The 25,169-nt window shown below is 50.4% G+C and overlaps 1 protein-coding gene across 1 annotated transcript in view; it reads left to right on the top strand.

Moving 5' to 3' along the window:
• Window positions 1-226: 226 nt before the first annotated feature.
• Window positions 227-25,169, top strand: part of RHOG (ras homolog family member G) — a 98,165-nt gene continuing 73,222 nt past the window's right edge. The window contains exons 1-2 of the mRNA XM_075580573.1: window positions 227-644; window positions 19,922-20,081. The gene's annotated coding sequence lies outside the window, so the exon portion shown is untranslated. The remainder of the gene's footprint in view (window positions 645-19,921; window positions 20,082-25,169) is intronic.

Here is a 25,169-nt window from a genome sequence, read left to right as displayed (position 1 = left end):
GGGGGAAAGCGCGTGGGGAGGAGGGGCGTGCGGGTAGGGAGGGGGAAAGCGCGTGGGGAGGAGGAGAAGAGCGTGGGCATGGAGGAGGAGGAGGAGGGGCGCGCGGGCAGGGAGGAGGGGCGGGCAGGGAGAAGGGGAGAGGGTGGGCAGGGAGGAGGAGCGTGTGGGGAGGGAGGGGCGCTCAGGCAGGGAGATGGGGGGAGGGAGGAGGAGCCTACTTCTATGGTACCGGAGAAGCCCAGAGTCTTGTTCCCTTTTTCCCCAGAGATTTTTCCCCGTAGACATCGCGTCCCAAAGACACATAAACAGAGACGTGCGGAAAAAGAGGACTGGTTAAGAAAGGCTGGGACTCTTGGTAACGTTAGTCAGCCCAACAGACTGCAAGTCATGGCCGGAGATTAACAGATTGGGGAACAGACAGATACGGGAATTTTGCCAGACCTGGCTCTTCCTGACTTCCGTCAGAGGCAGAGGGAAGACCCAGCTCTGGCTAGACAATATGAGAAGGTGGTACGGGTGACATCATGAAACTATATGAGACATGTCCTGAATGCCAGTAAACTAGCCAAAAGGGACAGAAGCCGGCTCCTTTGGTTCCTCTGCCCTTGGTATCGGTCCCATTCGAGAGGATTGGTGTAGATCTGGTAAGACCTTTAGAACCCTCTGCGAAGGTACATAAGTTCATACTGGTTGTCGTAGATTATGCCACCAGATATCCTGAGGCTTTCCCTCTGAGATCAGCCACTACTAAACAGGTAGCTCACAGGCTGTTAGAGCTGTTCTCTCAGGTAGGATTGCCCCAAGTAATGTTAACCGACCAGGGAACAAACTTCATGGCAAAGTTAATGCAGGATGTCCTGAATTTATTGGAGGTTAAATCCGTCCGGACCTCGGTCTACCATCCTCAGACTGATGGATTGGTAGAGAGGTTAAACCACACTTTAAAAACCATGCTTAGGAAGTTTGTGGATACTGAAAAGCGAGCTTGGGATAAACTTCTCCCTTTCCTATTGTTTGCGGTGTGAGAAGTTCCCCAGACATCCACAGGTTTCTCCCCGTTTGAGCTCCTATATGGACGCCAACCTCGGGATATGCTGGACCTACTGAAGGAATCCTGAGAGGAGGAGCCCTCCCCCTCCAAGAATGCCCTTCAGTATATCATAGACCTTAGAAATCGCGAGAGATGATAGGTCGTTGGCTAAGGAAAATCTTAAATCTGCTCAAGAACGTCAAGAGAGGCAGTGTAACCAAAATGCCCGTATAAGGGTCTTTCAACCTGGGGACCAAGTGATGCTGCTATTACCAACTTCAGAGAGTAAACTCCTTGCGAAGTGGCAGGGTCCTTTCCAAGTTCTCCGCCGCACCGGGGAGGTGAACTATGAGATCTCTCAACCAGGGTCCAGGAAGGGTAAACAAATTACCACGTAAACCTGATCCTGGAAAACGATGAGATCGCTATTCATCCACCCTCGGGAAGGAGAGACGGATTTGGGTCCACAGCCTCCAAAGGGTAGTACTTACAATGACCATCAGGTCCCTATGGGAGAGCAGTTAACAATGGAACAAAGGTCAGACCTACTGGAATTATGTGACCAGTTTCCAGATGTATATTCTGGGCTGCCAGGGCAGACTGATTTAGTGGCCCTTAGGATTGAGACGAAACCTGGCGTAAAAATACGGTCCCGTCCCTATAGATTGCCAGAGGGCCGAAAATGCCTTGTAGAGAGGGAGATAATAGACATGTTGGAATTGGGCATGATCGAGGAGTCACACAGCGAATGGTGTATCCCTAAAGTTTTGGTCCCTAAACCAGATGGGAAGGTGAGGTTTTGCGTGGACCTCCGAAAGGTAAATGCCGTATCCAGGTTCGATGCATACCCAGTGCCATGGGGGGATGAATTGCTTGACTCCCTCGGGAAAGCAGAGTATATCTCCACCCTAGACCTCAAGAAAGGATATTGGCAGATACCTTTAGCAGAGGAATCCAAATGCAAAACTGCCTTCGCCACCCCTCTCGGTTTATACCAATTTGTCACGTTGCCGTTTGGGTTACATGGGGCTCCAGCCACATTCCAAAGATTAATGGACAAAGTGCTACGACCCCATAGGGTATATGCCGCTGCCTACTTGGATGACATCGTCATCTATAGTAGGCACTGGCAGTCCCATATAAAAAGGTTAAGGGCAGTCCTTATGTCCTTAAGAGAAGCAGGGCTCACTGCCAATCCAAAAAAATGTGCCCTGGGAAAAGCCACTACAAAATATTTGGGTTATGCCGTTGGGGGAGGGATTGTAAGGCCACTTGCCAGCAAGGTGGCCGCCATAAAGGAAGTCCCAACCCCGCAGACAAAGACGCAGGTCCGCTCCCTTTTGGAGTTAGCAGGGTACCACAGGCGGTTTATACCAATTTTTTTCAGAGATTACAGCACCTCTAACAGACTTAACAAAAAAGAGTGCCCCGACTCAAGTTAGATGGTCTTGGGAGTGCCAAAGTGCTTTTGAGATGTTAGCCCAAATTTTAAGGAGCCCTTCATAATTCAGACAGATGCCTACGAGGTAGAACTGGGAGCAGTCCTGTCCCAACAATTTGATGGTGTTGAACACCCCATATTGTTCATCAGCTGGTAGCTGTTCCCAAGGGAAATTAAGTATTCTGTTATTGAGAAGGAGTGCCTCACCGTAAAATGGGCAATTGAGGCCTTGAGGCATTATGTCGCGCGGGTACACTTCACCCTGGTCACTGACCACGCACCCTTGAAATGGTTAAATACCATGAAGGACACAAACTCGAAGTTGACCCGGTGGTACCAGCATAGGCCTGGCAAGGAGCATGGAAATGACTATTTTTTGTCAAGAGAAGGAGTGGAGGGTCGGGCTTCAGCCATGTGGGGCCCTAGCCACACACAAACAGGGGAGGTATGTGACAGGGTGAAGTCAGGTACTGATAGTTATGCCTGGGAAACATACATCTGAGTCCTCGCCTACAGGCCGTCCTGCCACAGGGCAACACAGAAAGGTACAATATTAGACCCAAGAGCTGACACTCTCAGCCCTTGCCATACAGTTTCAGGGGCAGCCAGCCAGGCTCCACCTTTATTAATGAAGGCCGGCTATGCCCTACCATCACAATGACATTATGTGTGCCCGCCCCCTTTTTGTGGTATAAGTAAGGCTGTTTTGGATCATCTCATAAGTGCTTTTTGTGTAAGTCAGACAGCCATGTTTGGTTCGTATTGAATGCACTGAAGCGGCCGCTGCAATAAAGTTTCTCAATAGATTGCTTTTGTCTAAATAATAATAAGTGTGAACTGAGTTTCTCCACGACAGGCCTCATGCGATCTCCCAGCATTTAGTTTTAAATGCCTTGGGGAGGAGCGCGGGGCCTCTGTAACCGCCGCGCCCCCCCCTGAAAATCCAGTGTGGGCAGCCCTGCTCTAGGCTTCTGCAGAGCAGGTGACACCAGAGTGTACTTTGTAACCCTGCATATTACATAGCTTCCCCTTCACATGCACTGCCGCAGTGTGACAGGCAGTTACTACAGAAGGTCGGAGTGACTGTGCCAGGCAGCTATGCCCATGGAACAGACTGCACAGTCCTCATTGGCTTTATCACTCATTCAGTTTGCCAGGAATGTATGTGACACATTAAAGTTCCCCCGTGTTACTTTATTAATAGATGGCTTTCCTGACTTGACTAACCAATCTGGTGCCGTGTTGTACATGAGATCTAACGTACAATCTTGTGCCGTGTTGTACATGAGATTTAACGTACAAAAGTCCAGGAATTATTTTGCCGCCTGCAATCTCCTGGAAGTGGCCCAGCTGCAGGGTATCTGGGAGCTATTGACACAGCGTTTTCCTCTAATGCTTTCGCTGCCAGACGAGGAGGAAACACGTTTCAGGGCAATGCGCTGCTGGCCCCGTCTGGCGGGGAAAGGATTAAGAAAGTGATGCAGGTTGGTAGGATTTGGGGCTTAGGGGGCGGGAAGTACATCAAGGAGGAAAGGAGAGGTTGCACAAAACTGAAGGGACACAATCCCACAAAGGCTTCCTGTTCATTTTGCGGCATGCAGACTTCGCGCAGCAGTTCCTGACGCTGTGTGGGATTAGAAGCAGATTAGGGCAGTATGTCACCAAACTGACTATGAGAAATATGAAATGTTGCACCAGTACTGGAGACAATGAAGATAAAAGATCTGAATAGCATGAGGCCGGCTGGAAGCAAGCGACAGATCCGTACACCTCAGGCTATGGCTCCAGCCACTGCGTGCATGAGGCAGAGCACGTGGCGACGCGTGCACCAGTCTACCGCGTGCTGTGGTTTGTGGTTGCGCAGCAGGAGAAGAGCAGGAGAGAGCGACAGGTGGGTGGGGACGGGGGCGCAGCCATGATGTCATTGGCTGAACCGCCGCCGTGATGTGGCCGTCGCGCCAAAAGACAAAAATCTTGTCTTTTGGCAAAGGCCGTCGCGCTGACTGGGGCCTGCACCAAAGTTATAAGTATATCGCCCCAGGCTCCCCGTGGCGGAGGCTTAGGCCCCTGCGAGCCTACAGGTTAAAGGGCAGCACCCGTAGCCATCTTGTTTAAGGGGAAACAGGGCTTCATAATCCAGTGATTAAATACAAATTAATATCACCAAAAAGGGAGATGCAGCTGGTGTTTCCAAAACCTCAGAAGGACGTCACAGAAACGCTCAAAGCGCCAGGCTCCCCTCAGGCATGTAAAAGAAAAAATACATACGTTGTGAAAACGTGTAAAAAATGGCAAATAAAGTTCCAACGAGTGATTGCTCACTCACGTGGTGTAGGTAGCGTTTGTGTAGTATAGGAATCTGGTTGTGAAGGAAATATTAGGAATCACAGGAAGTGCAAAATAGGTGATTTGACCACTCTGGGTCCTGCAGTGCTGGGGTATCTCGTGCTGGGTAGATAGCCGACTGGCGTCTCCTCATGGATTCCACTTCCGGGTTCTGAAAGTAGGTGATGTCACTACCCTCTCAGCCATTGGGGATCAAATCCTGGTCTTCACAATACCGACGGTATCGGCAACAGTGGCGAAGGGTGCAGGGCAGTACAGCCTTACAGTGACAGAGCAGCACAGCAGCGCTTCGGTTCGCAGGAACTAGGATGACCTTACGCGTTTCGTTCTGAAAAAACGAACTTATGGGGTGTTTTTTTTTTAACCCTGTTTTATTTCCCAGAATTCTAACCGGGGCATTCACTGAGCTAACCTGTGCTACTGTTAGAACTCACGGTCGCTCAGAAGCTAACCTGCGCTACTGTTAGACTTCACGGAAACTGAGAAGCTAACCTGGGATACTGTTAGACCTCACGGTCGCCGAGAAGCTAATCTGCGCTACTGTTAGACCTCACGTTCACTGAGAAGATAACCTGCATTACTGGTAGACCTCACGTTCGCTGAGAAGCTAACCTGCTCTACTGTTAGACCTCACGGTCACTAAAAAGCTAACCTGCATTACTGGTAGACCTCACGTTCGCTGAGAAGCTGACCTGCACTACTGTTCGACCTCACGGTCACTGAGAAGCTAACCTGCACTACTGTTCGACCTCACGGTCACTGAGAAGTTAACCTGCTCTACTGTTAGACCTCACGGTCACTGAGAAGTTAACCTGCGCTACTGTTAGACCTCACGGTCACTGAGAAGCTAACCTGCGCTACTGTTAGACCTCACCGTTGCCGAGAAGCTAACCTGCTCTACTGTTAGACCTCACGGTCACTGAGAAGCTAACCTGCTCTACTGTTAGACCTCACCGTTGCCGAGAAGCTAACCTGCTCTACTGTTAGACCTCACGGTCACTGGGAAGCTAACCGTCGCTACTGTTAGACCTCACAGTCACTGAGAAGCTAACCTGCGCTACTGTTAGACCTCACGTTCGCTGAGAAGCTAACCTGCACTACTGTTAGACCTCACGTTCGCTGAGAAGCTAACCTGCACTACTGTTGGACCTCACGTCACTGAGAAGCTAACCTGCGCTACTGTTAGACCTCACGGTCACTGAGAAGCTAACCTGCACTACTGTTAGACCTCACAGTCACTGAGAAGCTAACCTGCACTACTGTTAGACCTCACGTTCGCTGAGAAGCTAACCTGCGCTACTGTTAGACCTCACGTTCACTGAGAAGCTAACCTGCTCTACTGTTAGACCTCACGGTCACTGAGAAGTTAACCTGCGCTACTGTTAGACCTCACGTTCGCTGGGAAGCTAACCTGCACTACTGTTAGACCTCACGGTCACTGAGAAGCTAACCTGTGCTACTGTTAGACCTCACGTTCGCTGAGAAGCTAACCTGCGCTACTGTTAGACCTCACAGTCACTGAGAAGCTAACCTGCACTACTGTTAGACCTCACGTTCGCTGAGAAGCTAACCTGCACTACTGTTAGACCTCACGTTCGCTGAGAAGCTAACCTGCTCTACTGTTAGACCTCACGGTCACTGAGAAGTTAACCTGCGCTACTGCTAGACCTCACGGTGACTAGGAAGCTAACCTGCTCTACTGTTAGACCTCACCGTTGCCGAGAAGCTAACCTGCACTACTGTTAGACCTCACCGTTGCCGAGAAACTAACTTGCTATACTGTTAGACCTCACCGTTTCCGAGAAGTTAACCTGCTCTACTGTTAGACCTCACAGTTGCCGAGAAGCTAACCTGCACTACTGTTAGACCTTACCGTTGCAGAGAAGCTAACCTGCTCTACTGTTAGACCTCACCGTTGCCGTGAAGCTAACCTGCTCTACTGTTAGACCTCACGGTCACTGAGAAGCTAACTTGCACTACTGTTAGACCTCACGGTCACTGAGAAGCTAACCTGCACTACTGTTAGACCTCACTTCCCCTAGAAGCTAACCTGCTCTACTGTTAGACCTCACGGTTACTGAGAAGCTAACCTGCACTACTGTTAGACCTCACGGTCACTGAGAAGCTAACCTGCACTACTGTTAGACCTCACGGTTACTGAGAAGCTAACCTGCACTACTGTTAGACCTCACGGTCACTGAGAAGCTAACTTGCACTACTGTTAGACCTCACGGTCACTGAGAAGCTAACCTGCGCTACTGTTAGACCTCACTTCCCCTAGAAGCTAACCTGCTCTACTGTTAGACCTCACGGTTACTGAGAAGCTAACCTGCACTACTGTTAGACCTCACGTTCGCTGAGAAGCTAACCTGCACTACTGTTGGACCTCACGTCACTGAGAAGCTAACCTGCGCTACTGTTAGATTTCACGGTCACTGAGAAGCTAACCTGCACTACTGTTAGACCTCACGTTCGCTGAGAAGCTAACCTGCACTACTGTTGGACCTCACGTCACTGAGAAGCTAACCTGCGCTACTGTTAGATTTCACGGTCACTGAGAAGCTAACCTGCTCTACTGTTAGACCTCACGGTTACTGAGAAGCTAACCTGCACTACTGTTAGACCTCACGTTCGCTGAGAAGCTAACCTGCACTACTGTTGGACCTCACATCACTGAGAAGCTAACCTGCACTACTGTTAGTCCTCACAGTCACTGAGAAGCTAACCTGCACTACTGTTAGACCTCACGTTCGCTGAGAAGCTAACCTGCACTACTGTTAGTCCTCACAGTCACTGAGAAGCTAACCTGCACTACTCGTTAGACCTCACGGTCACTGAGAAGTTAACCTGCTCTACTGTTAGACCTCACCGTTGCTGTGAAGCTAACCTGCACTACTGTTAGACCTCACCGTTGCCGAGATGCTAACCTTCGCTACTGTTAGACCTCACGGTCATTAGGAAGCTAACCTGCGCTACTGTTAGACCTCACGGTCACTGGGAAGCTAACCTGCACTACTGTTAGACCTCACCGTTGCCGAGAAGCTAACCTGCTCTACTGTTAGACCTCACCGTTGCCGAGAAGCTAACCTGCACTACTGTTAGACCTCACCGTTGCCGAGAAGCTTACCTGCACTACTGTTAGACCTTACCGTTGCAGAGAAGCTAACCTGCTCTACTGTTAGACCTCACCGTTGCCGTGAAGCTAACCTGCTCTACTGTTAGACCTCACGGTCACTGGGAAGCTAACCTGCTCTACTGTTAGACCTCACAGTTGCCGAGAAGCTAACCTGCGCTACTGTTAGACCTCACCGTTGCCGAGAAGCTAACCTGCACTACTGTTAGACCTTACCGTTGCAGAGAAGCTAACCTGCTCTACTGTTAGACCTCACCGTTGCCGTGAAGCTAACCTGCTCTACTGTTAGACCTCACGGTCACTGGGAAGCTAACCTTCGCTACTGATAGACCTCACAGTTGCCGAGAAGCTAACCTGCGCTACTGTTAGACCTCACCGTTGCCGAGAAGCTAACCTGCTCTACTGTTAGACCTCACCGTTGCCGAGAAGCTAACCTGCTCTACTGTTAGACCTCACCGTTGCCGAGAAGCTAACCTGCTCTACTGTTAGACCTCACCGTTGCCGAGAAGCTAACCTGCACTACTGTTAGACCTTACCATTGCAGAGAAGCTAACCTGCTCTACTGTTAGATCTCACCGTTGCCGTGAAGCTAACCTGCTCTACTGTTAGACCTCACGGTCACTGGGAAGCTAACCTGCTCTACTGTTAGACCTCACAGTTGCCGAGAAGCTAACCTGCACTACTGTTAGACCTTACCGTTGCAGAGAAGCTAACCTGCTCTACTGTTAGACCTCACCGTTGCCGTGAAGCTAACCTGCTCTACTGTTAGACCTCACGGTCACTGGGAAGCTAACCTTCGCTACTGTTAGACCTCACCGTTGCCGAGAAGCTAACCTGCACTACTGTTAGACCTTACCGTTGCAGAGAAGCTAACCTGCTCTACTGTTAGACCTCACCGTTGCCGTGAAGCTAACCTGCTCTACTGTTAGACCTCACGGTCACTGGGAAACTAACCTGCGCTACTGTTAGACCTCACGTTTGCTGAGAAACTAACCTGCTCTACTGTTAGACCTCACGTTCGCTGAGAAGCTAACCTGCTCTACTGTTAGACCTCACGGTTACTGAGAAACTAACCTGCTCTACTGTTAGACCTCACGTTCGCTGAGAAACTAACCTGCTCTACTGTTAGACCTCACGTTCGCTGAGAAGTTAACCTGCTCTACTGTTAGACCTCACGTTTGCTGAGAAACTAACCTGCTCTACTGTTAGACCTCACGTTCGCTGAGAAACTAACCTGCTCTACTGTTAGACCTCACGTTCGCTGAGAAGCTAACCTGCGCTACTGTTAGACCTCACGTTCGCTGAGAAGCTAACCTGCTCTACTGTTAGACCTCACGTTCGCTGAGAAACTAACCTGCTCTACTGTTAGACCTCACCGTTGCCGTGAAGCTAACCTGCTCTACTGTTAGACCTCACGGTCACTGAGAAACTAACCTGCACTACTGTTAGACCTCACGTTCGCTGAGAAGCTAACCTGCACTACTGTTAGACCTCACGTTCGCTGAGAAGCTAACCTGCTCTACTGTTAGACCTAACGTTCGCTTAGAAACTAACCTGCTCTACTGTTAGACCTCACGGTCACTGGGAAGCTAACCTGCGCTACTGTTAGACCTCACTTCCCCTAGAAGCTAACCTGCTCTACTGTTAGAACTCACGTTCGCTGAGAAGCTAACCTGCTCTACTGTTAGACCTCACGGTCACTGGGAAGCTAACCTGCTCTACTGTTAGACCTCACGTCACTGAGACAGTTACGTTAGTTAGTGGTTTTAAAGTTCCTTCCAAGGAAATGAAAATTACTGCCAAATTCTATTGGTTCAGCGGTTCAATAGAGATCTGGAATGCCACCCGTTGTGGCTTCCCATTGGAGGGTTATTTAAATACCCAGGGAGAACACAGATACCTCCACCACTAAGTATCTCGGACACCAAGCGGTTCCCAGAGCTAGGAATAGCATGGTTTCGCTCCGAAGGATCCTCATGTTCCCACACCATTAACCAAAAGATACAAATTGTCAGGATTTTATGTCATTTCATGCTTTTTTTTAGCCTGGGAATAAATACACTTTACACCAAATAATATGGGGTTTGTTTTTTTTTTGTAAGAAATTAGTTATTTATTTATTTTATTTTTGCTTATTGTCTCTTAACGTAAACAATTCCAAATATGATAAGCTGATCCCTGGGTATCAGTAATCACTGTGGGATGGGAGGGAAAGATTCTCTGAGTCATTAGGTTACAATGTAGAGGTCAGGCCTCTCTAAACAGAACCTCAAGTGTATGAAAATCACATCCAGCACATTGTCATTAATTAGAAATGTAATAGACGGGATGATTCAGTCACTGGCATCGTTTTTGATTTTGCAGTTTCACATGTGAAAATTCCCTGTTATTTTAACACTCCCATCTTCTGGATCGAACAAAATGGCGTCTTTAGTTGTTGCCAAGCGCAGAGAGATACTGTCGTCATGGGAATACGTATTTAAAAACCAGTTTAAAGCTGCAGTCCCACATCAAAGCAAATGTCAAATGATAACAATTAAAAGGGTAAAGTTAGGGGATTGATAATTTCTGACAGGTTCTAAACATATTTATGGTGCTTTTCACTGTCCCGTGTGTCCCCCTTATCTTCCCATTATCCCAGTCCTTTCTCTGACTGGTCATTACCCGAGCAGGCGGTGCGTAATAAGGTCAAATGACCTTATTGTTAGTGCAGAGCAAACCCAGATAAGGATTCCCGTCCCACCCTGCTGTGAATGAAAATGAAAGAAAGCAAACGAAATGAGAAGAAGTTACAACTTTCGAAAAACTATTTTGAAATCCTTTAATTTGTTAGATTTCATTAAAAAGCCCACATCATTATTACTTCCTGTTCCCCGAACCCCAACACATCTAACAACCCCCCACTGATATAAATTACTTACAGCCCTATATACCAAAGCTGGCACACACACACATATATATATGTACTAGCTGATAGACCCGGCGTTGCCCGGAATGTAAAAAGATAAAATTAATGTATGTTGTTTAAAATAAAAAGTCGGCAGCGGGTGGGGAGGAGGTGAGGCGCTGCCGACTTTTTATTTTAAACAACATACATTTATTTTATGTTATGTAGAGAGGGTGGGGGGTGGTGGGGCAAAGGCAGGTGTCGTCGGCGGTGGTTCCCCCTCCCCCGCGCGGAGCTGTGTCGGCGGCGGGTGGGGAGGTGAGGCGCTGCTGAGAAACGGTGTGGTGGGGGAGAGGTGGCGGCGGTTTCCCCCCCCCCCGCACTGAGCTGTGTCGGCAGCGACACTACCCGCATGCTGCTGCTGGCCAGGGGCTCGGGTGAGCCTGGTGGATTCCCTGGGGGGAGGCGGCATTTTATTATGTGAATGTACGGGCGGCCATTTTATAATGGGCGGTGTGGCAGGACGGCCTGTAGCCGAGGTCAGGGAACAGTCCACACGTATAGTTTCAGGATAAATAAAAACGTTCAGTGGCTTTATTTCTCCACAGTAACATAACATGCGGGTACACTGTCCCTTTAACAAAATTAATCCTGCTCCACTTTGGGAGAAAAACTGACTAATAACACAGCAGACCTATCTAGAAGGCTGGCTGGCTAAACCAGAACCAAACCATAAGGGTACTTTAAGCAGTCAGTAAAAAAACGAATAATCCTTACTTTAGTTGAAGTAGTCTTTGGTGAAATCCCTCTGGCTAAGGGCTCACGCAGCAGTGTGCTTCTCTCTCTCTCTCTCTCTCTCTCTCTCTGGCAGCTACTGCCAGTCACATGATCCTTTTTCTACCTTGCTGGCTCTCAGGTGTCAGCTAAAGTGTTCTGATTTCCTAACTTCCACCTGAGTTAACCCTTATGAGTGCTGGATGAAGCACTCAGACATATGTCTCCCAGGCGTAACTGATAGGAGTTGACTTCACTCTGTCACATACCTCCCCTGTTTGTGTGTGGCTAGTGTCCCACACGGCTGAAGCCCGACCCTCCACTCCTTCCCTTGACAAAAAATTAGCATTTCCATGGTCCTTTCCAGGTCTATGCTGAATATCAAAAGAGAAGGGTTGGAGGGCCATATACCACCTGGTCAACCTTGGATTTGTTACCTTCATGGTGTTTAACCACTTCAAGGGCGCATGGTCAGTGACCAGGGTGAAGTGTACTCCGGCGACATAATGTCTCAAGCCCTCAATTGCCCATTTTACAGCAAGGCACTCCTTCTCAATAACGGAATACCTCACTTCCCTTGGGAACAGCTTCCGGCTGATGAACAGTATGGGGTGTTCAACACCATCAAATTGCTGAGACAGCACTGCTCCCAGTGCTACCTCTGAGGCATCCGTCTGGATGATGAAGGGCTCTTTAAAATCTGGGCTCCGAAGAGCGGGGCCCTCTGACAGGCACTTGTTTAGCATGTCAAAGGCGTCTTGGCACTCCCAAGACCATTTAACTTGGGTCGGGGCACTCTTTTTTGTCAGATCTGTTAGGGGTGCAGATATTTCTGAAAAATTGGGGATAAACCGCCGGTAATACCCTGCTAACCCCAAAAGGGAGCGGACCTGTGTCTTTGTCTGTGGGGTGGGGACTTCCTTTATGGCGGCCACCTTGCTAGCTAGTGGCCTTACTATCCCTCCCCCAACGGCATAGCCCAAGTACTTTGTAGTGGATTTACCCAGGGCACATTTTTTTGGATTTGCAGTGAGCCCTGCTTCTCTTAAGGACGTTAGGACTGCCCTTAACCTTTTTATATGAGACTGCTAGTGTCTGCTATAGATGACAATGTCATCCAAGTAGGCCGCGGCATATGCCCTATGGGGTCGTAGTACCTTGTCCATTAACCTTTGGAACGTGGCTGGAGCCCCATGTAACCCAAATGGCATAGTGACGAATTGGTATAAACCGAGAGGGGTGGCGAAGGCAGTTTTGCATTTGGATTCTTCCGCTAGAGGTATCTGCCAATATCCTTTCGTGAGATCTAGGGTGGAGATATACTCTGCTTTACCAAGCGAATCAAGCAATTCATCCACCCTAGGCATTGGATATGCATCAAATCTGGATACAGCATTTACCTTTCGCAGATCCACGCAAAACCTCACCTTCCCATCTGGTTTAGGGACCAACACGATAGGGCTACACCATTCGCTGTGGGACTCCACGATCACGCCCAATTCCAACATGTCTATTATCTCCCTCTCTACCAGGTCTTTTTGGCCCTCTGGCAATCTATAGGGACGGGACCGTACTTTTACGCCAGGTTCTGTCTCAATCCTATGGGACACTAAATCAGTCTGCCCTGGCAGCTCAGAAAAAACATCTGGGAACTGGTCACATACATCAAGTAGGTCTGACCTTTGTTCCGTTGTTAACTGCTCTCCCATGGGAACCTGATGGTCAGTGTACGTACTACCCTTTGGAAGCTTTGGACCCAAATCCGTCTCTCCTTCCCGAGGGTGAATGAACAGCGATCTCATCGTTTTCCAGGGTTTCAGGAGGTTCACGTGGTAGATTTGTTTACCCTTCCTGGACCCTGGTTGAGAGATCTCATAGTTCACCTCCCCGGTGCGGCGGAGAACTTGGAAAGGACCCTGCCACTTCGCAAGGAGTTTACTCTCTGATGTCGGTAGTAGTAGCATCACTTGGTCCCCAGGTTGGAAGACCCTCAAGCGAGCATTTTGGTTGTACTGCCTCTCTTGACGTTCTTGAGCAGATTTGAGGTTTTCTAGGCGGTTTCTAAGGTCTATGACATACTGAAGGGTATTCTTGGAGGGGGAGGGCTCCTCCTCCCAGGATTCCTTCAGTAGGTCGAGAATACCCCGAGGTTGGCGTCCATATAAGAGCTCAAACGGGGAGAAGCCTGCGGATGATTGGGAAACTTCTCATACCGCAAACAACAGGAAAGGGAGAAGTTCATCCCAAGCTCGCTTTTCAGTGTCCACAAACTTCCTAAGCATAGTTTTTAAAGTACGGTTAAACCTCTCTACCAATCCATCAGTCTGAGGATGGTAGACCGAGGTCCGGACGGATTTTACCTCCAATAACTTCAGGACATCCTGCATTAACTTTGCCATGAAATTTGTTCCATGGTCAGTTAACATTACTTGTGGAAGTCCTACCCTAGAAAACAGTTCTAACAGCCTGTGAGCAACCTGTTTAGCAGTGGCTGATCTCAGAAGGAAGGCCTCAGGATACCTGGTGGCATAATCAACAACAACGAGTATAAATTTATGTCCCTTCGCAGAGGGTTCTAAAGGTCCGACCAGATCTACCCCAATTCTCTCAAATGGGACGGCTACCAAGGGCAGAGGAACCAAAGGAGCCGGCTTCTGTATTTTTTGGCTAGTTAACTGGCATTCAGGACATGTCTCACATAGTTTCATGATGTTACCATGTATGCCTGGCCAGTAAAACCGGGACGAGATGCGGTCCGTGGTCTTATCTGTGCCCAAATGACCACCCCATGGGAGAGTATGGGCTAGGGTAAACACTGTTTTAATCAACCCTTTAGGGACTAGCATCTGTCGAATGACCTCCCCTGTTTGTGTAACCTTATTCACACGATATAGTATGTCATTCAACAGTTCAAAATGTGGAAACACTTTTACACCTTGTTCATCTATTATCTTGTTGTTGACCTGTACCACCTTCTCATATTGTCTAGCCAGAGCTGGGTCCTCCCTCTGCCTCTGACGAAGTCAGGAAGATCCAGGTCTGGCAACACTCCCGTATCTATCTGTTCCGCACCCTGGTCATCCCCGGCCATGACCTGCAGTCCTTTGGGCTGACTAATGTTACCAAAAGTCCCAGCCTTTCTTAACCAGTCCTCTTTTTCCGCACGTCTCTGTTTACGTGTCTTTGGGACATGGTGTCTACGGGGGAAAATCTCTGGGGAAAAAGGGAACAAGTCTCCGGGCTTCTCCGGTACCAGAGAAGTAGGCTCTGTAGGAGTAGGGGCCAACAATGTTTCGAGGTAGGGCCAGTCTCGCCCAAGTAGAACAGGAGCAGGTAGCCAGGGAGCAACTCCCACTAGTAGGCTAGCCTCTTGATCCTGGATACCCAGTGTAACGTTCGCCGTCGGGTATCTCTTTGTATCCCCATGGATACACTCGATATTCCAAGGAGAGTCATAAGATAGTCTATTGCTTGGAATTAGGCCCTCTAGTATCAGGGTTTTTCCAGAGCCCGAGTCCAGCATGGCGTTTACTTTTGTCCCCTCCAGAGATGCTGGGACTAACCACGGATTGTGGTCCCCTCGGAGACAAGCTGTGGCAGTGGTTCTGCCATATGAACAGTCCATTTCCTCATCTCCTGAGTCCGCAAACTCGGTCATCCGCGGAAGCTCTCGACGGGGCTCGGTGTTTGGACCTCTCCGCTGTTGGATGGGGTCCTCCCTTCTGGTTGGTGGGGTTATCCTCTCCACCGGGTGGGTGACAGGAGTCCAGGTTCTCGGGGAATACTGTGGGTGGCGGCCTCCCTTGAGTGATCCAGTGGCCTCGGACCCAGGATGGGCATCTCTGCGGGAGTTTGTACCAGGAACCCTCCGAGATGGGAAAGGGTCTTCCGATCGGGTTGACTGGATCTCCCGAGCTGGCGGGTTGTAGACCCCTCGATTGTCTGCTCTCCTGCCTCTAGTATCACCGGAAGCAACTGGTGTTTGCACCGGCCGTTCCCAGCTATCCTGTTGGGTGTCGTCGCCCAGGAAGTTTTCCACCAAGCGGACCGCTGAATCCAGGGAAAATGCAGCGTGTTTTTTTACCCAGGAGCGGGAGGAGGGGGGCAGTATCTGTATGAACTGCTCGAGCACAAACTGTTCAAGGATCTCTGCGTTGTCATGTTTTTCCGGTTGTATCCACCTGGCACATAAGTCTACTAAGCGGTGGGCTACGACCCGGGGTCTGTCTCGGTTTGTATATTTGACTGTCCGGAACTGCTGTCGGTAGGTCTCTGGCGTGAGGCCTAGGCGATCCAGAATAGCAGCCTTTAATTTCTGATAGTCCATGGCCTCGTCCGCTGGAAGAGCCTGGTAGGCTGCCTGAGCTTCCCCTATGAGGAGTGGAGCCAGAGTCGTTACCCAGCGATCAACTGTCCAGCCGTGGGCCGTGGCTACCCTTTCAAAAGTGAGGAGAAATGCCTCTAGGTCTTCGTTTGGCTTCATTTTAGGCAGCATCACCGGTGGGTTATTTGGAATCCCTGGTCTGCCTGGGGTTGGGCCTTCGACCAGCAGTTGGAGTAGCTTTTCCTCTCGCCGGGCCTGTTGCTCATCTTGCTGGGCTTGTCGCTCAGCTTGCTGGGCTTGTCGCTCATCTTGCTGGGCTCTGCTTGCTTCTCTGCTAGCTGGAGCTGTTGCTCAAGGAACTGAGAAAAAAAATTCTCCTTTTTTTTTTTTTTTTGTGTGGCCCTTCAGATACAGGGGCCGTCCGACGTCCCACTTCTGACACCACCTGTGGCAGGACGGCCTGTAGCCGAGGTCAGGGAACAGTCCACACGTATAGTTTCAGGATAAATAAAAACGTTCAGTGGCTTTATTTCTCCAAAGTAACATCACATGCGGGTACACTGTCCCTTTAACAAAATAAATCCTGCTCCACTTTGGGAGAAAAACTGACTAATAACACAGCAGACCCATCTAGCAGGCTGGCTGGCTAAACCAGAACCAAACCATAAGGGTACTTTAAGCAGTCAGTAAAAAAACGAATAATCCTTACTTTAGTTGAAGTAGTCTTTGGTGAAATCCCTCTGGCTAAGGGCTCACGCAGCAGTGTGCTTCTCTCTCTCTCTCTCTCTCTCTCTCTCTGGCAGCTACTGCCAGTCACATGATCCTTTTTCTACCTTGCTGGCTCTCAGGTGTCAGCTAAAGAGTTCTGATTTCCTAACTTCCACCTGAGTTAACCCTTATGAGTGCTGGATGAAGCACTCAGACATATGTCTCCCAGGCGTAACTGATAGGAGTTGACTTCACTCTGTCACAGGCGGCCAGCGGCATTTTATTATGTGAATGTACGGGCGGCCATTTTATAATGGGCGGCCATTGCAGCGGGTGGGGAGAAGGTGAGGCGCTGCTGAGAGAGGGTGGGGGGTGGTGGGGCAGAGGCGGGTGTCGTCGGCGGTGGTTCCCCCTCCCCCGCGCGGAGCTGTCGGCGGCGGGTGGGGAGGTGAGGCGCTGCTGAGAAACGGTGTGGTGGGGGAGAGGCGTCAGCGGTTCCCCCCCTTCCTGCGTGGAGCTGTGTCGGCGGCGACACTACCCGCATGCTGCTGCTGGCCAGGGGCTCGGGTGAGCATGGTGGATTCCCTGCGGAATTTTATTATGGGTAATAAATAAACGGGTATTCCCTGTGAATACAGACGCTACTGGTGCTCATTTACCTGTGTGGCCCTCAGGAGTCTAAGCCTCTGCATGGAGAGCCTGGGGTACATATATATATCACAATATCTCGTGGTGCAATGCCTCCACCTGGGAGGGATCCCGACGGAGCGGGAGGAGTCCTTCTCAGGACCTAACACAATAACACTCACTGGTATAAACAGAACGGTCTTTACTGAACACAAGCACATAAATATACTTATACTCTATATGAATCACAACAATACTTGCTCTCGTTGAAAGTATTATCTTTCCCCACCACCGTGTACCCCCACACCGTGTCCAACTGTACTATACAGGGCCCTTGGCCACTCTACCACGTAAGTGTCCCCAAGTGATACCCCCGCCCTTTAGGCGTGTTTCTTGCATTGCTCTACAGTGTTGGTGCACTTGTAGAATGATACCTGCCCGGGGCTCTGAACCCGGGTTCCGCAGACTACGACAGGGATTACGTCCGGTCCAACGTCGTCATCCGCCACCGCGTGGGGTGAATTCCGGCGTGGATAATATCACCGTAAGTCTCTGTGTCTTTGGTGACGTTCTGAGCCCAGAACCCACCTTGCAGGGCTGCGCTGCGTAGCACTGTGTCCCTGACTACCAAACAGATATAGGGGCAGAGTCCCAAACTAGGGTCTGTCCCTATAGCACAACAAGCTGGTATATGGCTCAGGACCTAACTGGGGCCTAGGGGGCTGCTGGCCTAATGCAGTGGGTCACAGACCCCTGCACTCACCTCCTACCCCTAGCTCTTCCTGGTCCTGACTTCGAGCATCGGCCCAGCACGCGAAAAGTATCAATTCCCTCAGCAGGGAATTCGGGCAACCCTATTGGCTACCTGGCACCACTTGACCTAGCCCCGGTGCACGCTGGGGCTGTAGTCTTCTTGGGAGCTATTCTCCCATTGGCCACCTCGCGCGCACCTCACCTGCGCATGCGCGAGCTAACTGAGAGCCTCCGCCACTGCCGCTGTACTGCGCATGCGCGAGACAACAATGATGGCGGCGCCCTTTACTACTGGGCCGCCGTGAAACCTCCGGAGCACCGGAGCGCTCCCTGCTCGGCCCCCACCTTTCTGAAAGGCCGACGGGTCTGCCGCTGGTCCCTGGCAGCACCCGCGATCACCCCCCGCATCGGAGGTACAAGGGGCCGGGGGGGGGGAGGGAGGGGTGGAACACCACTACATATCTAAATCAGAGCCCTGCCTTAGGCAGCATAATTCCCCTCCCTCCCAACCCCTCATGGGTGGGAGGGAGAGACCTGTCTTTCTCTATCTGCTAACTCAACTTCTTCCAGAACTCAACTGACTAATTTGGGAGGATGTCACAACTTGTATATCTTTGGGGAGTGTCTCTAACTCTGACTCATAGCAAGCCAGATCCGGATACAGATTGGCCCACACACACCAGGGGGCGTTCCAAACAATATCCACCCCTCAGATTGACATCCTCAGAAGTTGCTAGGCCCGCCCTTGAATACTGATACATTATTCAAGGCTGGAATACACATACAGGCCTAAGGAAGGAATTCACCTTTCCACTGCCTGCACTAACAGGACTGACAGAGGAAAGGCCCAGGGAAATTAATAAATAACTGCCGGAAGGCTATGTTATATGTATTTATAAGATTGTGCACTTTTCAGGGCAGAGACTCCATTCTCTCAATGTTTTCTTCTATTTGACACATTTCCTCGGTTTTGTAACATGTTTCCCTGTATTATATTGTGTTTAATATCTCTGTAACGGGCAGTGTATCTAGCCAGCGCTACGTTATATAAATAAAACATACACAATGCCAATAGTATCCCACGCAGACAATTCCACTGGTACAGGCCGTGGCTGAAGTACAATGGCATCAGTTTTATATTGACACATTTACAGTCCCACTAACTTTTGAAAGGAAGAGGGATTTATGTTAAAACCACGCTCTAATTTTTCTGTTTTCCGATGTAGTTGTAGACACCTGTAGCCCTTGTACCCCACCCTAAGTGATATTGGGGGGGGGGGGGGCTCTGCTTCTTCTCTAGCTACTTCTTAGGTGTGGTACTTTACCTGTGTGGTAACAGGAGGGCTGAGTGCTCTGCGGTGTTATGGGGAGAACAGGACAGGTTTATAAGTGTAGCCCTGGTTAGATTAGGGGCTATATTTCTTTCCTCCTCCTGGCAAAATTCCTGTTAAGGGCAGGTTGCCAGGAGTAATCATGGATTTTCCCTACTTCTGGCACTGTGCTGAGTAAGTGAAGGTAGGTCATGTGACCCTGTGTCCAATCAAGAGGCAAAGGGGCGGTGCCTACTGGAGGCTACAAAGAGCAGTGTCACTTCCTATTTAGTGGAGACAGAGTTGTGTGTGAGCTGTCTGTCTGGACAGTGTAATGTAGTGAGTTAGTTAGTTAAGCAGCCTATGAGTAGAGCTGATAAATACCTCTTACCCTGCTTAGGGGGTAAGGGAAGAGCTAGCCCCACTCTGGACGGCCCTGAGTCCAGAGTGGAGGCAGGGACCATCACAAAGGAGACCAGCTAGTGGACATTGTATATCAACTGTACCTGTCTGCTGCTGCTGAAGACTGAATAAAGGAGTCTGCTGTTAAAAGGAGCATTGTGTGAGACTGGAATCTCTCATCCCTAGGAGGGGATTCTGCCGTATGGATTCCACCCCGTATCCCTGGGGCTTACTGCAGATGGAGGCGCTGCACCATTGAAGAAGAACGAAGGCATCCACCCCAGTAACCTGTCCTGTTGTTCCCCCATGTCATCGCGGGAGACTCAGGCCCTCCTGTTGCCAGCAGGTATGCACCACACTAAGTCATGTAGCCAGACCACAGAACACCTTAGGGGGCCCGATCTGCGATTGGGTGGGGGTCCATGGGTTACATAGGTTACCTTAGTTATTCATCGGTGCAGCGTCTCCAGTCAGCGCGGGTTCTCTATGATAGCAGTGGATGGTCCATACTGACACCATACTGGCACAAGACAGTGAATTACACTGATTCTGGTACAACTGGATCTTTATTGCAAGCAGGTTGAATAAACATAACAGGTGTATTCTTCCCTCAGCTTCCCTTAGTGAAAGGCACTGAATAAGGCTTGAGGTCCAGACCAGGCCTGATGGACTCCTCCTCACATCTCCTACTGAGATGGAGGGCAGGTGGCGCTCACTCCCAGAAGGAGGAGAGAAACTGACAGAGAGCCCAGATTTTAGGAAAGTGCCAATTACTTAAAGCCTTTGGGTTGGTGTTTGTAACCCTGCCCCTTAACAGAGCAGGTTAAATACTGATAGGTCATTGTCACGGTAGCTTGTGACAGGTTGTAATTTACACCAAAACTATATATAAATATATATATACCTGGGTTTGAACTGGGACGAGACTTAAGATATAATAAAGTGATTTTATTCCTTGATAAAGGTGAACACAGCAAATATGTACAAATAACAGGCAAAATATAGACACATACTTAAAGATTATGGCAAGAAAGCCAGCAGGATTATAGACTGGCCACTTCTCCCATATTTCAGCTGACATCACAGCAAAACAGGCAGGACACATGCATGAAGACATTTGCATGAATAACATGAACAACAATGGGTAAAGGGTGGTTCTGACTTATATATCATTTTAACCCCCTCTTTCCCAGATACGGCGCCGTGCCGTCTAGCAAAAGTCCCTTTGAAGCTTTTGAAGCTCATTTTGGACTTCCAGCTTGGGGTAGCCCCCCCATCAATAAACCCTTTGAAGCAGGGTGGACATTTGTCATGTTCACTCCTGCAGGAAACCTTGGTGTGTAAGTGTGAGTTACCACGTTTACAGAAAACATCCTCTTCCCTGCTCATTATCATAACAGGGGGGGGGGTTGCAGTCTTTCAGAACTCAACCAAAATTTCATATTTACTGCAAATCATTGCATAACTTCCGTTCCGTAATACACACAGTCAGGTGAGATATATTAATACAATCCTTGACACCTGACGCTCACAGAGAGACCCTACATTACAGTGTAATATGAAAATTAATAGAGATATTAATATCTGGCATTTAGCAGCCGTTACATATACAGTGTTTAGACTCCAAAAGATGGGCTACATCCAACGGATACCCATATGTAATTCTTATCATGTTCACCCAAGGACATCTCATAATATCCTGTTTGGGGTAGCCCCACCCCTACCCCCATCAATAAAACCTTTTGAAGTAGGCTTGTAGCTTTTCGCATAACCAACTAGGTAATTACCTGTTGATCCTTCCTGGGTCTTGCATAAACAATTAGGGCATTACCTTTTGCTCACTGGTGCTATGTGTCACACCTAAGCCCAGACCTTCTTAATCAGAGGCCTTTGTTAGTGTGAGTTATAATGTTCACAATCCACACTAGCTGCCTGCAAACAGGTATTAACATACTGTACACTAAAAAAAAAACCTTCTGCTTTTCACATTCAACTTCAATTAAGCCTTTTGAAGTCCAGATTCTCTGAAAAGACACAATACCGGGGTATTTTCTTAAGCTGTAGCTTATTAACCCCTTAAGTCCCAGTGTGTGTGTTATGCAGACACTGATTAACCAGACATTACAATGGAACAGGGGAAAATACATTTTCATGTTATAACAAGGGTTAAATCACATTTCTGGGCCTCAGCCCAGTTAACCCCTTGTCTCCCTGGTGAGGTTAGAGGGGGGCCCTTGGGGGGTAACCCCGTTAATCCCGGGCCAAACCCTCACTACCGTCACAGTCATCACATCCTGTGTGTGATCCAATCAGTACTCGGCCTTCAGGCTGACACTTTCTGGTTGTTGCTAAGGCCCGCCCTTGGATACAACTAATTCATCCAAGGCTGCAAAAGCACACAGAGCCTTTCTGAAGGAATTAGCCCAACCATTGCCTGCTCCTAACAGGGCTTACACTGGTAGGGCCCAGGAAAAGGCATAGCGGCCGGGAGGCTATGCTACACACCTTTCCTAAAATACGCTCAAAAGAGCTTTGTCCTGTCAAGTAAAACCACTACTTTTGACCACTGGGTATTATAGTTAAGGAGGACCCTGTGAAGGGATTCTGCTCGATCCGTGCCGGGTTTTGCTGTGGTTCGGGTTTTCCAAGTCACCTGCCCTTTCTGCTCACTGTGGCCATTTTGGGTACTGGCAGCCTGCTATATAAGGCTGCAGTTCCTCGTGGGAGTCAACAAATACAAGAACAAACAGCGCACAACGCATAACGCAGGGTGCACGGCGCACAACGCATGGCGCACAACGCACGGTGCACGGCGCACAACGCACGGTGCACAACGCACAGCGCACAATGCACAACGCACAGCGCACAACGCACAGCGCACAGCGCACAACGCACAGCGCACAGCGCACAGCGCACAACATGAAATATATTGAAATAAAGTGAAGGTGATAAATGCACGTACAAAATAGTAAAGTTGTTTAGGCAATACATGAATGTTGGCACACGTTACCAACTGGAGTTAGCGTTCACCCGAACTGCAGCAAGATTCAGCACCCGCCGGTAGTCAGGGGGCCCGTCAGAACCCGAGCACCGCCTCAGCCTCCCGACACGATCATACGTTCAGTATACAGCTCAACCGCTGCTTGGGTTCATTCCCCTGCGGTGTATTTGTCAGGGTCAGCGTTACTCCCTTGCTTCGGTACTGAGTCTCGCACAGACTCCTCTTGTCGCCTGGTCTACATCACCAGACCTGCGTCATCGAGTGCGCCAAAAGTCCTTCGGCAACAGAGTAGGCAGAAAGTATAAACAAAGTCCCGCTGGCTCCAGCCGCTTGTAGATGTGCTCGCATATATAGATATGTATATACCCCTTGGAGAAACACAAATCCTACGCGTTTCGCTACAAACTTCTTCAGGGATATGGTGTGACGCCAGTTGCTGACCCCGGACCATGACCCCGACCTCACTGCTTTCTGCCTGCCCTGACCATTTGCCTGTTTACTGGACCATGCACCACTGCCGCCAGCCCTGACCCCTGCCTGTTTACTGGACCTTGCACCACTGCCGCCAGCCCTGACCATTTGCTTGTTTACTGGACTTTGCACCACTGCCGCCAGCCCTGACCATTTGCTTGTTTACTGGACCTTGCACCACTGCCGCCAGCCCTGACCCCTGCCTGTTTACTGGACCTTGCACCACTGCCGCCAGCCCTGACCATTTGCTTGTTTACTGGACTTTGCACCACTGCCGCCAGCCCTGACCATTTGCTTGTTTACTGGACCTTGCACCACTGCCGCCAGCCCTGACCTGCCTGTCTCCTGGACTTTGCACCACTGCCGCCAGCCCTGACCTGCCTGTCTCCTGGACCTTGCACCACTGCCGCCAGCCCTGACCCCTGCTTGTTTACTGGACTTTGCACCACTGCCGCCAGCCCTGACCTCTGCCTGTTTACTGGACCTTGCACCACTGCCGCCAGCCCTGACCCCTGCCTGTTTACTGGACTTTGCACCACTGCCGCCTGCCCTGACCCCTGCTTGTTTACTGGACTTTGCACCACTGCCGCCTGCCCTGACCCCTGCCTGTTTACTGGACCTTGCACCACTGCTGCCAGCCCTGACCCCTGCCTGTTTACTGGACCTTGCACCACTGCCGCCAGCCCTGACCATTTGCCTGTTTACTGGACTTTGCACCACTGCCGCCTGCCCTGACCCCTGCCTGTTTACTGGACTTTGCACCACTGCCGCCAGCCCTGACCCCTGCCTGTTTACTGGACCTTGCACCACTGCTGCCAGCCCTGACCCCTGCCTGTTTACTGGACCTTGCACCACTGCCGCCAGTCCTGACCTCTGCCTGCTTACCGACTACGGATACTCTAATAGGTCTCTGTCCCTGGGCTCTGGTCGGTAATTCTGCATCCCACCTCAGCCCTGCGGGTCCGCTTCCTGATTTGAGATGAGCACCGTCACACCTTGCTCCAAAAAGCTTACAATCAACTATTATTGTCACTTTAAATAGGGTGACCAGATGTCCCGGTTTTTAATGTGTGTCCTGGCTGCCCGACATTCTTTAAAATGTCCCGTTTTTTTGTGAGAGTCCCGGTTTTGACCATCAGAGCAGGAGGGCAGCAGAGAACAGCGAATGCTGGCAGGGAGGAGAGAAGGGGGGCAGCAGAGAGTAGAGAATGCAGGGAGGGAGGAGAGCGGGGGCAGCAGAGAGCAGCGAATGCAGAGAGGAGAGCAGGGGGCAGCAGAGAGCAGCGAATGCAGGGAGGGAGGAGAGCAGGGGGGCAGCAGAGAACAGCGAATGCAGGCAGAGAGGAGAGCAGGGGGGCAGCAGAGAACAGCGAATGCAGGCAGAGAGGAGAGCAGGGGGGCAGCAGAGAGCAGCGAATGCTGGCAGGGAGGAGAGCAGGGGGGCAGCAGAGAGCAGCGAATGCTGGCAGGGAGGAGAGCAGGGGGGCAGCAGAGAACAGCGAATGCAGGCAGAGAGGAGAGCAGGGGGGCAGCAGAGAGCAGCGAATGCTGGCAGGGAGGAGAGCAGGGGGGCAGCAGAGAACAGCGAATGCAGAGAGGAGAGCAGGGGGGCAGCAGAGAGTAGAGAATGCAGGGAGGAGAGAAGGGGGGCAGCAGAGAGCAGCGAATGCAGGGAGGAGAGCAGGAGGAGAGCAGGGGGGCAGCAGAGAGCAGAGAATGCAGGCAGAGAGGAGAGCAGCGAATGCTGGGAGGAGAGCAGGAGGAGAGCAGGGGGGGGGCAGCAGAGAACAGCGAATGCTGGGAGGAGAGCAGGAGGAGAGCAGGGGGGGGCAGCAGAGAACAGCGAATGCTGGGAGGAGAGCAGGGGGGGGCAGCAGAGAACAGCGAATGCTGGGAGGAGAGCAGGAGGAGAGCAGGGTGGCAGCAGAGAGCAGAGCATGCAGGCAGAGAGGAGAGCAGGGG

This window comes from Ascaphus truei (genome assembly GCF_040206685.1).
Source record: "Ascaphus truei isolate aAscTru1 chromosome 3 unlocalized genomic scaffold, aAscTru1.hap1 SUPER_3_unloc_2, whole genome shotgun sequence".
Lineage (NCBI taxonomy): Eukaryota > Metazoa > Chordata > Amphibia > Anura > Ascaphidae > Ascaphus > Ascaphus truei.
The sequence above is the reverse complement of the archived record's forward strand: the minus strand, read 5'-3'. Positions and strand labels throughout refer to the sequence as shown.